Source organism: Meriones unguiculatus, chromosome 3 (assembly GCF_030254825.1).
Source record: "Meriones unguiculatus strain TT.TT164.6M chromosome 3, Bangor_MerUng_6.1, whole genome shotgun sequence".
NCBI lineage: Eukaryota > Metazoa > Chordata > Mammalia > Rodentia > Muridae > Meriones > Meriones unguiculatus.
This window is the reverse complement of record NC_083351.1, coordinates 151962600-151976346: the sequence shown is the minus strand read 5'-3', so window position 1 is coordinate 151976346 and position 13747 is coordinate 151962600. Positions and strand designations below refer to the sequence as shown.

At 36.9% G+C, this 13747-nt stretch overlaps 1 pseudogene; it reads right to left on the bottom strand.

Moving 5' to 3' along the window:
• The window catches only part of LOC110541635 (SIN3-HDAC complex-associated factor-like), a 50806-nt pseudogene extending 40560 nt beyond the window's left edge, over nt 1-10246 (bottom strand).
• Nucleotides 10247-13747: the final 3501 nt, after the last annotated feature.

Genomic DNA, 13747 nt, shown 5'->3' with positions numbered 1-13747 from the left:
TGTGTATACAATGTGTGTACCAAGGAGTGAATGAATAAATAAAATCCATTCTTCACTGTGATAATTGTCGTATGTCTGAAGTAAAATCATTTGCAAGGAAGCAAATATACATTTCTAACAGTATAAATAAAAGCCTAGATTACACAGTATATTTGGCAGTGTAAGGCCACAGGATAACCTACCTGGCAATATGTTTGCCTGGAAAATATGAGGATCTGAGTAGAAATCTAGAAGCCATAAAAAACTTCAGAGTTTATAATGCAAGCTCTGGGAAGGCAGAGGCAAGAAAATCCTAGGGCTCACTGGCCACGTAGCTCAGCTCTAATCTTCAAGTCCGAGGCAAGGGAGAAAGCACATGATCCTGTACCTGAAGTGAAATGACGCCTATGTTTATATTTTGGCTTTGGCATGCAAGCACACTAATATGTATATGCATACACTCATGCACATACAAACACAAACACATGCTCACCCATATACATAAGTATTTTTTAAAATATATATGTCTTTAAAGTTCAGAGACCACATAAATTACAACAATATGGTCACGAGGAAAGACACTGTGGAACTAACTCTTAGTTATTTATAGACTGCAGAAATCAGAGATGTTAAGACGAAAAAATCAAATACTAAAATGACAAGCAAACCAAAATTTTTATACAATTACATAAAAAGAAATTAGAAAATAATTATTTGTACAAATTGAAAGTCTTGAACTGGATATTCATGGACACAGCCATAGTGAGGTCATACACTAAATACAAAATGTGTGGGGGCAGAAAGAAAAGTGATTTTGCTTAACAAATAATAGACTTCTATTTTTAAAAAAATATGTAAGAAAAAGGGACCCCATGTCCTCAATATTATTGCAACTATTTCAGGAAAGCTAGGTTATAGAAAAATGAAAGTAAAAAAGAAAGTTAAGTATTCAAAAAACAACAGGTGAAAAATCTCTCCTTATCAAATGTGAAGTTATTCGTTTTCTCTTGATAACTCTTAAAAATTACTGTTCGAGAATCAATAGCCAGTTAGAAAGTATAGTAGAAGGTAAGATAACATTTAAAATAACAAATGCACAAGACATAATTGGCCATAAACTTAACAAGAAATATTTGTATGATCACTAGAAAAGACACATACATATAGACTGGAATAAGACAGAAACAAGAAGATATTCTTCGAATAGAGACATAACCACAAGGACACAGTACAGATCTAATTTTTCAATTCCATTGTTGATTCTTCACGTTTTGTGAATTAATTCAATTGTAAATATACTGGAGTAAACCAACAAGTGAGAATAACTAGGAAAAGTATTGAGAAGCAGTACTGCAATGATAGGCCTAACTAGAATATAGCGCTTCATAAAACCCTAAAACAACAACAACAACAACAAAAATCTCATAGCTGTACTTAAATAGAGAACCAAATAAATGCCTGGACCATATTAGAAATATATATATTTTTTATATTGGAGGCATCTCGGATTTCTGGCTCCAGTAACAAGGGCATAGGAAAATGGAAAGTGCTACTGAGAAATCCACCTTAATAATTGTATCTTATAAAAGTAAGTTGTATCAGAAAAGTGAATATAAAGAATCGATACCATGTAGTATAAGAAGAGATGTAAGACTATAATTGAGGAGTGAATAGAATTTTATAAACTGTGATATGACTCAGAAGAGTGAAATTTTAATAATAAAAAATTTGAAAAGAAAATGCTTTGCTGGCCAAAACAATTGAAAATAGTAAAGTAAAAAGATAAGCGTAAAACTGAAATTGTAGTTACTTGATCACTAATGTACAGACAGCTTTGGAAAACAAACACAATGCCTAGAAGTATTATAGAAATGCTTCACAAAAATAAATGATGCTCATTATCTCATAATGAGAGAATTACATACCAAAACTATAATAAAATGCTCATTTTCCACAAATAAAACTGGGGAAATATATAAATGGAATAGCCTATTATTTTTATGTCATTGCACAGAAATATTCTCTGATGGTGCGGCCTTGCCAATATTCAGCAAGATGAATATAGGAACATTATCTGATGCCTTTGCATTTCCACTTCTAAGGGTACAGCCAGAATATATGAACTGACAACAATATAGTGACATGTGAACAGGGCACCATTTACAAACAAAAATGCTTAGTAAATTAGTGGAATTTCACATCAGGGAATGTTGCAATGAGACTTATTCTGTGTACTATTAGCATAATCTTTGAGATTTATTCAGACTGCCTCTGAAAGACTCTACTGATCGAGGTATCAAAGTAAAGGCTGAGATTCACAGCCAAATGTTGGGCAAAAGGCATGTAATTTTGTGAAAGAAGGGGGAGATAGAAACGCAATACAGGAGGTCCAAAAGGAGAAAAACAGAACTAAAAAAAAAAAAAAAAAGAGCCCTTGGGGCCCTGTAGAGACTGATACCCAACCAAGTACCATGCAGAAGTTCTAAAACCCCTGCTCAGATGTAACCCATAAACTCAATATCTAAGTGGGTTCCCTAGTAAGGGGAACAGGGATTGTCTCTGATGTAAACTCAGTGGCTGGCTCTTTCATCACCTTCCCCTGGGGGATGGATCCTTGCCAGGCCACAGAGGAAGATGATGCAGCCAGTCCTGGTGAGACCTGATTGGCTAGGGTCAGATAGAAAGGCAGGAAGTCCTCCCCCCTCAGTGGAATAGAGGAGAGGCTTATAGAGAGAACAGGGAGTGAGCTTAGGGTTGGAAAGAGATGAGGGAGGGGACCACAGCCAGGGTACAAAGTGAATAAATTTTAATAAATAATATATATATATATATATATATATACTATAAACAAAGAAACATAAGGTATAATTTATGTTGATCTTTTTCTTTAAGAGAATAATGTGGTGGTTTGAATAAAAATAGCCCCCATCAGCTTATCTATTTTTTTAATTTATTGATTCTTTTTATAAATTACAGCTTATTCACTTTGTATCCCTGTTGTAGTCCCCTCCCTCATACTCTCCCAATCCCACTCTCCCTCTATCATCTCCTCTCCAAGTCCACTGATAGAAGAGGTCTTCCCTCCCTTCCTTCTGAGCCTAGCCTATCAGGTCTCATCAGGACTGGAGGCATTGTCTTTCTCTGTGGCCTGGTAAGGCTGCTCCCCCATCAGGGGGAGGTGATCAAAGAGCCTGCTACTGAGTTCATGTCAGAGACAGTCCCTGTTTCCATTACTAGGCACTCACTTAGACACTGAGCTGCCATGTGTTACATCTGTGTAGGAGTTCTAAGAGCTCCAGGTTATCTCCATGCATACTCCTTGGTTGGAGTATCAGTCTCAGAAAAGACCCCTGTGCCCTGATTTTTTTGATCTTTTGCTCTTCTTGTGGAGCTCCTGTCCCCTCCATGTCTTCCTATCTCCCTCTTCGTTCATAAGATTCCCTATTCTGCCCAAAGTTTGGCTATGACTCTCAGCCTCTGCTTTGATACCTCGCTGGGTAGAATCTTTCGATGGCCCTTTGTGGTGGGCTCCTGTCCTGTTGCCTGTTTTCTCCCTCTTCCAATGTCCATGCTGTTTCTCTTTCTGAGTGAAGATTGATCATCTTATCCAGGGTCCTCCTTCTTGCTTAGATTCTTTAAGTGTACAGATTTTTGTAGGTGTATCCTATATTATATGTTTAATATCCACTTATAAGTGATTATATATCATGTGGTGGCTCATACATTTTAATGCTTAGCTTCTAGGTAGTGGAACTCTTTGAAAAAATTAGAAGGATAAGGAAGTGTGGCCTTGTAAGAAGAAGGGTGTCACTGGGAGTAGGCTTTCAGGTTTCAGAATTTCAGGCCAGGGCCCACCTTTCCCTTCTGCTCTGCATATTAAGATATAGAACTCTCAGCTACGTCTCAAGCATCATGACTGTTGTTCATGCTGTCATGCTCCCTGCTTTGATGATAATGAGCTGATGCCTTGGTTATAGTGTCTCTTCACAACAATAGAACAATGGCTAAAACAAACAGCTAATATATGTAAAATCCCTGTTCTATTCCAGAGATCAGTCCAGTATAGTAACATTGAATATCTCTTCTTTGTGTGACAAGAACAACTGTTGTTATTAGAATTAGTTGTCACAGGCATAACCAGAGACATTTATCTTGGATGATTATAAGCACACTCGTTTTGACAATCAGCATTAGCCATTTATACAGAAATATAAAAAAGCAAGTTATTCCTAGGAGCAGATATGTCTCAAAGACAGCTACATCACCAAAAAAGCTACAAGAGTTGTATTCTTGGAGAGCCATGTTCAATCAGAATTTCCTCTTCCTCAGGAACTGTTCGGTGTTCATATAACCTTGAAGAGTTTCATTTTGAGATTAGTAATCTCTTCATTTAGTTTTTAAGCTCTCTGAACCATAGAAACTTCCTCCATCATCCTATGAGAAACAGTTCCATTTTTGAGGAAATAGTCATATTTCCTCATGTATATGACAGAAGGCACACACACGTGTATCTATGGAGAGGTAAAGTCACACGTAGAATTCATATTGAAGTAGTGTTCTATTATTTTCTAGTCTCTTCTCTCTATAGCCCCTGGTTTTATACCAAGCTAATAAAGGAAATAAAAGAGCCTGGAGTACAAGATAGTTTTTGAGAAAATATGTTCTTGCCATTTGTGTAAAATGGTCTCAGGTCACAGCTAATAAACAGGGAAAATTTACTTTCTCAAAGTGCTTTCTCTTTAAAATTTGATGATAAATATTACTTAATGGTGTTTTATTATTTTCAAGTTCTAATAAACAAAGATAACTAAAATAAATATTTAATTTTTCTTCTTTTCAAATTATCATTGAATCTTTAAATTTTCCTGTTTTTGAATTATTATTGAATAATCTATAAGATCATCAATGTACATGCTTTAAGAAGTCTTCATCTTTGAGTTAATGAAAGTAACATCTGTATTAATTCCTTACATTACACATTTTAAGGAGTGTTTATGTTTTATTAATATTCGACTACATCAATAATATGCTGTTTTACACTTTTGATGAATGAAAATATAGAAATGAACTGGAAATGAAATATTTAAAGCATGTAAAAGTTATGAGTCAGTCATGACACAATTATATAAATAAAATATAGTGTTTTGCATAAAATGGAAAATCTTTTCCTTCACAATATAAAGAAAATTTAAGACAAAAATATCTCTCTTTTAGGTAATGTACAATCAACTTTTCTTGAGTATTTTAAGCATTTGGGCATGTAATCTTTAACAAGGGGCCTATAATTATAATAAATGGAGATCTAAATGTGTTTCTGTGACATCTGTAGAGATGTTATACTTTGTGCCATATTTATTCCTGAAAATTCATAATTTTCATTCCATTTTGCTGAAAAATCCATCCGTTTAAAAATAGTGGCTAGCTACTCAGGTATCAAGTGCAAGCATCATGGTAAGAGGAAAACATACAGTGTGCATATTTTGTGGTGTCCCTTTGAAGCATGTGGTCTTACACCAAGGAATCCTGGAACTGGGTAATGGCTCTAATGCTTCCTTGCGGTTGATTTCCTCTATTGTGCAAATGGTAGACTTTTTTCCTTGTCCCTTGTCCCTTCCCAAGGCCACCATTTCACGTGTCCCCTCAGTGCCCCCCTGTTACAAGGGTGCAGAATAGATTCATTGTTTCCACTTCACACACAGGCAGTTCCCTAGACTCTCAAGAAGCTCACATGGTTCGTTTACAAATCACCATTCACTTTATTGAAGGAATCCAATTAGTGCACAGTCATTGTAGAACTAACACCCTTGTTTGCTTTTCTTTCAAATCACATTAACTGCAAACACTTTGGATCTCCTTTATTAAAGACTTTCTCCTGTATTTGATTCCCACACATTGCATACTCTTATTGATTCTTCTCTATATACATTCTTTGTAAACATTTCTTTTCTAAATAGTTCTAATCAGAACACAATAACAGATTTACCAGGAATCTAAATTCCCGATGGACTTCCTTCAGTGCTCTTTGGTTTATGTGTGTGTATGCTACTTAATGCAGGTTTGATGTTATTTTCTTATTTTTTTTCTGCAGAATTTTACACTGAAATTGATTTTTTCTTTCATGTATTCTTGTTATCTGATAAGAAAATGTGTATAGAATAAAAGCTAAAGATCTGGACTCTAATTTATTTGCTGAATGGACTCGGCTGACACTCAGGTTTTCTTTCTTATATATAAGAAAAAGAATGGAAAGAAGTCACATTAGTGCTTATGTTAAAAGTTTAACATAGGAATTATATATGATAATAGACATGACAGGGAGCCCTGGTACAAAGCACATACTCATTAAATTTCAATCATTATTCAGTTATTCAATATAGGTACTCTGAACTTCAGAGTATACTTGCTACATTGTACCCTGAGAACAGAAAGATTATATACTCTCGACAAAGTTATTCCTCAACTACTGCTCCTATGAATTCACTTTTTATGACAGATGAGAATGTAGTTTGATACACTATCACTCCTGATAGATTTCTACTCCTTATTTATTGCCTAATGTCTGCAAGTAAGGATTAGACAAATATATTGATATAAATCCACAGAGATAGAAAGACCTGGAGGGGACAGTAGTTCAACAAAGAGAGCACCAGAACCAAGAAATCTGGGCCCAAGGGTCTTTTCTGAGACTAATACTCCAACCAAGGACCATTCATGTAGATATTTTCTAAGGAATGTTGAAATTAGCAACAGTTGAGTCCCCATCTAAAATTCATTGCCTGAAAATTTCAAGAATGGCATTTTCTGAAGCAATAATATATGCCTTGAATTTCAAAAGGATTACACAAAAGGCATATTAAATATGTAAACACTGCATTTGTGTATATACTGTTTGTGAATCAGGATATACACATACTTTGAAATATGTATAATTTAGAGGACAGAGCCTCAATGCAGATACATATCAAACGTACCAAATAATTATGGTGTTATCCCAAACTGAAAATCATTAATTAAAAGCAAACTTTTGTTTGAGGGTCAAACCTAGTCTAAGGCCTGATTCCAAGAATGAAGTTTTTACAGAGTATAGTCATATCCATTTCTCTGTGACACTTTTTACTCCACAGTGGCAGAATAGTTATGAGGGAGACCATATGGGCTGCAAATCCTACAATGTTTACAGTCAGGCCTTTATTTTCTTTTTTTTTTTTCCAGAAAATTTAGCATCTAGTGACATACAGAATTACAGAGAAGTAAAGCCCTCAAATGGAAGACATAGAGTTTTATTGTTTGCTAGCCAAAGCAATAGTCAACAGGGACATTTTCAAAATTTCTACTTAATGTTAATTTCAGAAAACTTATACTGTAAGATTTTGAAATATAAAATAATGAGAAATCTCTCAGAATTCAATTTCTCTCTTTTTTAGGAGATTTCATAGCAAAACAAGTAGACAAGTTACAGTTTCATAAATCTAAAAAATGCAAATTTCACTTTCTTTAACACTTTAAAAATAAAGTAATTACATATCTGATGTAAAAACAGTGAAAGAAATACAGCCCACAAATTTGAAAGAGAGCAAGGGACTGCATTGTAGGAGTTCGACGGAGAAAAGAGACAGGGGAAAATAATGTAACTGTGTTTTATTCTCAAAGCGTTTAAAAATATACTAAAAAGTAAAATAACACAACGGATGGCCGTGGAGGCTCATGCTTAAATCTCTACACAGAGAAGCAGGAGGCAGAAGACAGCTTAGGCTACATTGTAGGTGCCAGGCTGGCCAGCCTGGGCTATGGACCCATAATGTCTATGCAAAATCAAAGAATAATTAATTAACAAAACAACAATGACTTAAATTAAAACTTGTCATGAGTTAATATGCTCAGAGATGTCATTTTTAACAATAGTTGGAACAATAAAGTGTTAATAACAGTACATAATTTCAAGATTACCTTAATTACATCCAAATATTCAAAAGCTAATTTCAAAGTAATTGTTTTTAATGGTATCATTTATATAGTACTTAATAGTAGCATTATTATTTCCTCTTTGGAAATAATAATGAATGTGGGAAATACATCTGGAAGATTTAAAAAAAAAAAATAGCTCCTGTCCCTTTATCTGAGTCACATTTTTTCACGTGAATCTGAACACCACGTGGAAAGTCAGAATTCTGTGAGAGGAACTATTGATTTTTATCAACCTGGAAAGTGAAACAAGAGGGGGAATGACATTGCTGGCCATAGGGAGTTCAGTCCAGGTCAACAACACCTAAGTTTTATGGGAATTGTTCAGAAATTACAAATGTTGCTGGGCTAAAGGACTCTGACATAGGGCTGGAAAACACATTTTGACACTAGATAGCATGCAGCCTCCATTCTGCTGCTGTCACTGATATCTAGAGCATATTACACCTGCTGGTCTCTCAGAGGGTCAAATGAAGCAGCTTTTTAGAGTGACATTTGGGCATTTTGCAAGGTGGAGCAAAAATCTTCCTGTGAAGTTCATATCAATGTTTGAACCTGGCTGTTCTACTTCTGTCTTCCTGTGCTAGCAGAGGCATGACAAGTCCCTAAAGATGGACATGTAAACCAACAGAGTATAGGAAATAGCTCCATACCATCTTTATATCTTCCCTCCTTGAATTTTTTGACTGATATGTTTTTAGTAAACCTAATCTTCCTATGGGAGCAATTTAACTGCCATCCATGCTGCTGTTTTTGCTTCACTCGCGAGCCTACCTCTGCAACTGGTTACACAAAAATGACTATTTAAACACAACATTTTTTTTAGCATTTACGCTCTAGAAGTAGATGATGGTACTGAGAATAATAATGATATAGATGATGATGATAAAGGTGACAATGACTGACACAATGACAGTAACAGTGGTGAAGAAGATGATGGTGGTGGTGATGACGATGATGGTGGTGATACTGCTACCACTGCTGCTAAGTACAAGTCCTGTGGTATCCTTCTGAGTGCTGTCTGTTATAAGCCTATGCCATACGAAGGATATTTAACAAGATCTCTGGAAAGGCTTTCCATTTTTAGTGAAGCTTTAAGTGCCCTCAGTTTTACAATCGTGACCTGTTCTGTGTCATCCATTTCATGGTCCACCTTCCCAGCCACCACATATCAGACTACAGTGAGTTAATATACAAAAACAGGACTGTAGATAATAAAGACAAAGCCTATGTACTTAGAACATTTTTTTTCTTTTAATGGTCAGGATGGTCAAATTACAAAACAATTAATGAATCTGAGCAAAAATAAATAAATTTAATGGAAATTATCGTTTCTGTCTAAATAAAAATAATTTCGGAATTAATATATGGATCAGAAACATTGCGACAGTCTACAATGTATATCACTGTCAAATGTGCATCATGGCACCCATTTCTAAAGGGTTAAGGAGTTGGGTAAAATTTGCCTTCAGGCTTTGAGTCCTTGAGTCAAGTGATCATATTTCCAATCATTGTCACATGGTTGATACAAAAGCCCTTCAGTAATAGAAACAAAGTATAAACTTTAAAAACAAACAAACACAGGCTAACATTCAGAGCTGCACTACAATGCATATGTCTAACTTAGGATGGAAATTATGGAAAGATAGTAGCCTAAAAAAATGCATCTAAATCTAAAATGCAAATGTACTTTGTCACAAAAATAGTAATACACGTGAAATATCATCATTATATGAGTTTTTACTGCCAGAATAAAATGCCCTAGGCAGAATAGCTTTATATAGAAGTCCATTTAGCTCACAGTTTGGGAAGCCGGACGTGCAAACAGTGTAATATTGTCTCTGACAAGGGCTCCCTGGTGTGTACTGGGAGTGTTTACAAGAAGCACAGCTCACTCACTTTTATGAACAGAAGCCAGAAAAGGACAAAGTGCTCATATTTGGGGTTTTACATTAACTAACTTTGGGCTTGTTCTCTGGGTAGCAGTCACTCTCCAGAGGTCATACCGTTAATGACTGACAAGCCTCTCATAAGTTCCTCCCCTTAAAAGTCCATTATCAGTGTCAGTCTCCATCCAGCCAGAGCTCTCATTTCCTTCTCCAGAATCTAGGCCAGTGAGTCTTTCTGTCTTCTCTATCTGCACCTTCTCCTGAACCCAAAAGATCTAGCCTAAGTCATGCAGCCAGTATTCTGGCCTCGTCTGGCCACCCCTGTCTACACGGCGATCAGTCCTAGCCTCCTGCCAGGACATGTCAAACTTGCCACAAACATGGATGTACCACAACCAACCTCACCATCCAGCCATAGTTCCCAGATTCTTTTCACACACCCTACCTGTCACTACCCACAGATCGTTTTTAGGTTTCATGCAAAATCCCCACCTACGCATCTTTCCTCGTCATATAGCACAGTGAGTTCTCAGGCCCTGCCATAAACTCCACTCACCCAGGCTAAATCTCACACATCTAAAGCCTGTCCTATGCTTCCCTACCTTGCCTGCAGCACAAATGATCTCTTAGATGTGTCCAGGAACTTCCCTACCTACCCCCACATAAGGGCCCCTCCCACACCACATCACACCTTTCCACCAGATTTATCTATTCCTACACTCCAGGATTGAACCAGGCAGCAAATCCTATATGACAGACCAGTGCCCTCTGTCCACCTTTGCTCACTCTATCAAAAAACTTTCTAGCCTCTAGGCCCAACCCACCCAGATATCCTTCCTTCTGCCCTAATCCTCTCTATGCTGTGTGACTTAGAACTAAAGAAAGAAGTCTACAAGCCTAGATCACATCACAAAAATACAAATGACATGCATGATTAAGTCATCTTCGCTTCCCCCAAAGCTGGCAGCCCTGTACAAATGTTTGCCAAAGACGATTACTTAAATAAACTCCAGGACACAGAACTTAAAATAACAACCAAGTTTATCAAAGGATTCCAGGAGTTTAAAGAATATAATGTGAAGAAATATCTCAATGCAATTGGAGACCAAAGAGCTTAAGGAAAATAAAAACCTGAGTGATGCCAAAGAAAATACAAAGATTGGGCTGGCACCAATGAAAAAGTCAATCCAGTACTTGAGAACAAAATTTAATAAGGATATCAAAACACTGAAGAGAAATCAAACTGAAATGGAACTGAAAAGTCGAGTCAATCAACTAGAAAACTCAAGGCAAGGTATTATAAGTTAAATGAATCAAACAAAAGAAAGGATATCACAGCTCATTGATAACGTAGAGGATTAATTCCAAATAATCAAATAATATGAAAAAATGCAGGAAAGGAAAATATAGGAAATACAGGATACCTTAAAATGTAAATTTTGTGTTTATCCCCTCAGAAGAAGAGATAAGAAAAGAGCCATATCCAAGCTTTATGAAAATGACTTGGGCTGAGTCCAGAGCCTTTCTATCTCTGTTGTAGCTATTCCTATGCTGAGGCTTGGAAACCTCTAGCCTCCATAAAAACCTAAACTTCTGTAAGTCCAGACCTAGAAATCCAGCTTTCAGTTTTATTCTGCTAACTGAGCCTTAGAATGTTTTTAGTCTCTGAGACTTACTGCTGTCTAGCTCTTTCTGTACTCTGGCTAGCTGTTTCGATTCAGCTGCTCCGACTTAAATATCTCCTCATGTGTAATTGATTCAAGCTGGCTGCCTTGGCTTCTTGTTGAATTGTTCTGCTTTAAAGGTAGTCACTTCTTCTCGGATGTGGCCCGTGGTAGCTCAGTAACCAAGTAGTTCCCCAAAGTAAGGGGAACAAGGACTATTTCTAACAGGAGCTCAAGGGCAGGCTCTTTGACCTTCCCCCCCAGGGGAGGAGCAGTCCTTTAGGCCACAGACGAGGACTTTGCAGCCAGCCCTGAAGATACCTGATAAAACAGGGTCAAATGAAAGAAGAAGTGGACTTGGAAAGGGGCAGGGAGGAGACCAGGGAGGGAGTGTGGGGTTGGGGAGGGAATGAGAGAGGGGGGATACAACTGGGACACAGAGTTAACAAAATGTAACTAATAAGAAAAATGAAATTTTTAAAAAAAAGGTAGTCACTTCCTTAGAGGAAAAGAATAGACAAAAACCTTTGAAGCAAATAGGATCAGGAAGCAAGCAAGAGATAAAGAGGCACATTTTACAGTAATGAAGGGATCAGCTAACCAAGAAGACTTTACTATGATAAACATATATACATTGAATTTTGGCATGCTGAATTTCAAAACTCAAACATACTATGGTGTTTAAAGACAGAGTATCTTTTAGCCATAACCTATATCATCAATCCATAAAGTTGGGTGATATTGAAGAGTTTAAGTTAGCCTGAATATAACTCCATTTTGAAATAAAGATCTTGACTGGGAGCTGAATTCAGATACCAGGAAATGTCACAGAATGTACACCTTGCAGAAAATAAAGTTAACTCTCCTAGAAACAGCCTCCAGGAAATATAACAGAATAAATGCTTCATAGAAAATAGAGACAATCTCCCTGGCAATAATCAATGGGAATCAGTTGAGAATCGGGTGGGAAAATTCTCCCCAATGTTTCAGATATGGTTTAGAAAAATAGCGATTATGATTGTATGCCTCAGAAAAGGTCACCCGCCCTGCTAAACTTCACCCAATTCTGTAATGCCAGGACTTGTGCCCCCTGCTTGCTGCCATGGAAACCCCCCTATCACAGACTTTCCCTTTGAAAACCCTGTTCACTCAGAACTCAGGGTCCCACTTCTCTACTGCTGCATCAGTGAGACTTAGATCCTGAGTTCGATCGCTCTCATAATAAAGCTCTCTTGCAATTGCATCAAGTTGTCTCCTGGTGGTCTCTGAGGGTCCTGTGAACCTGGCATTACAATAGCAATATCTCAGTTTCTCCAATGAACAGGCCTGTGGACAACAAATAAACAAAGAAGCTTGAGAATTAGTTTAAAGCATATATCAAATGGACTTAAAAGATATTTATAGAATATTACACCCTCCCCAAAAAAATTCTATTCAGTAGTACATGGAAGCTTTTTTAAAAGAAATAACATCTTGGGACACTGAACAAATATTTACAAATTCAAAAGGATTAAAATTATTCCTTATATCCTATACTAACAAGATACAATAAAGGGTATATAAAAAGACCTGGAGGGGACAAGAGCTACACAAGGAGACCAACAGAGCCAAAACAAAACAAAACAAACAAACAAAACAGGGCTCAAGGAGCACTGCAGAGACTGATGCATCAACCAAGGACCATGCATAGGGCAGACCTGACCCTTGCTCAGTCTCCATGAGGGTTCCCTAGTAAGAGGAGAAGAGACAGTCTCTGACATGAACTCAGTTGCCTGCTCCTTGATCACTTCTCCTTGGTGGAGCGACCTAGTCATCCCACAGAGAAAGAGGATTCAGGCAGTCCTGATGAGACCTGATAGACTAGGGTCAGACAGTAAGGGAAGAGGACTTCCCCTATCAGTGGACTAAGGAAGAGGACTAGGGGAGGCAGAGGGAGGTGGGGATGGTGGGACCAGGAGGAGATGAGGGAGGGCCTATAACTTGGGTACAAGTGAATGAATTGTTAGTAATAATAATAAACTTAAAACTGACAGTGAATAAATCTCTAGCACACACATAAATTCACGGAGATTAAACAACTCATCATTGAATAATGAATTGATCAATAAATAAATAAATAAATTGATAAATAAAGAAATAAATCCTGGAATTAAATAAAAATGAAAACATAAAACAGTAAGAGACAGTATAAGCAGTCCTATCAGGGAAATTTATAACCCTATGTGCCTACACTAATAAATAAGAAAGAACACA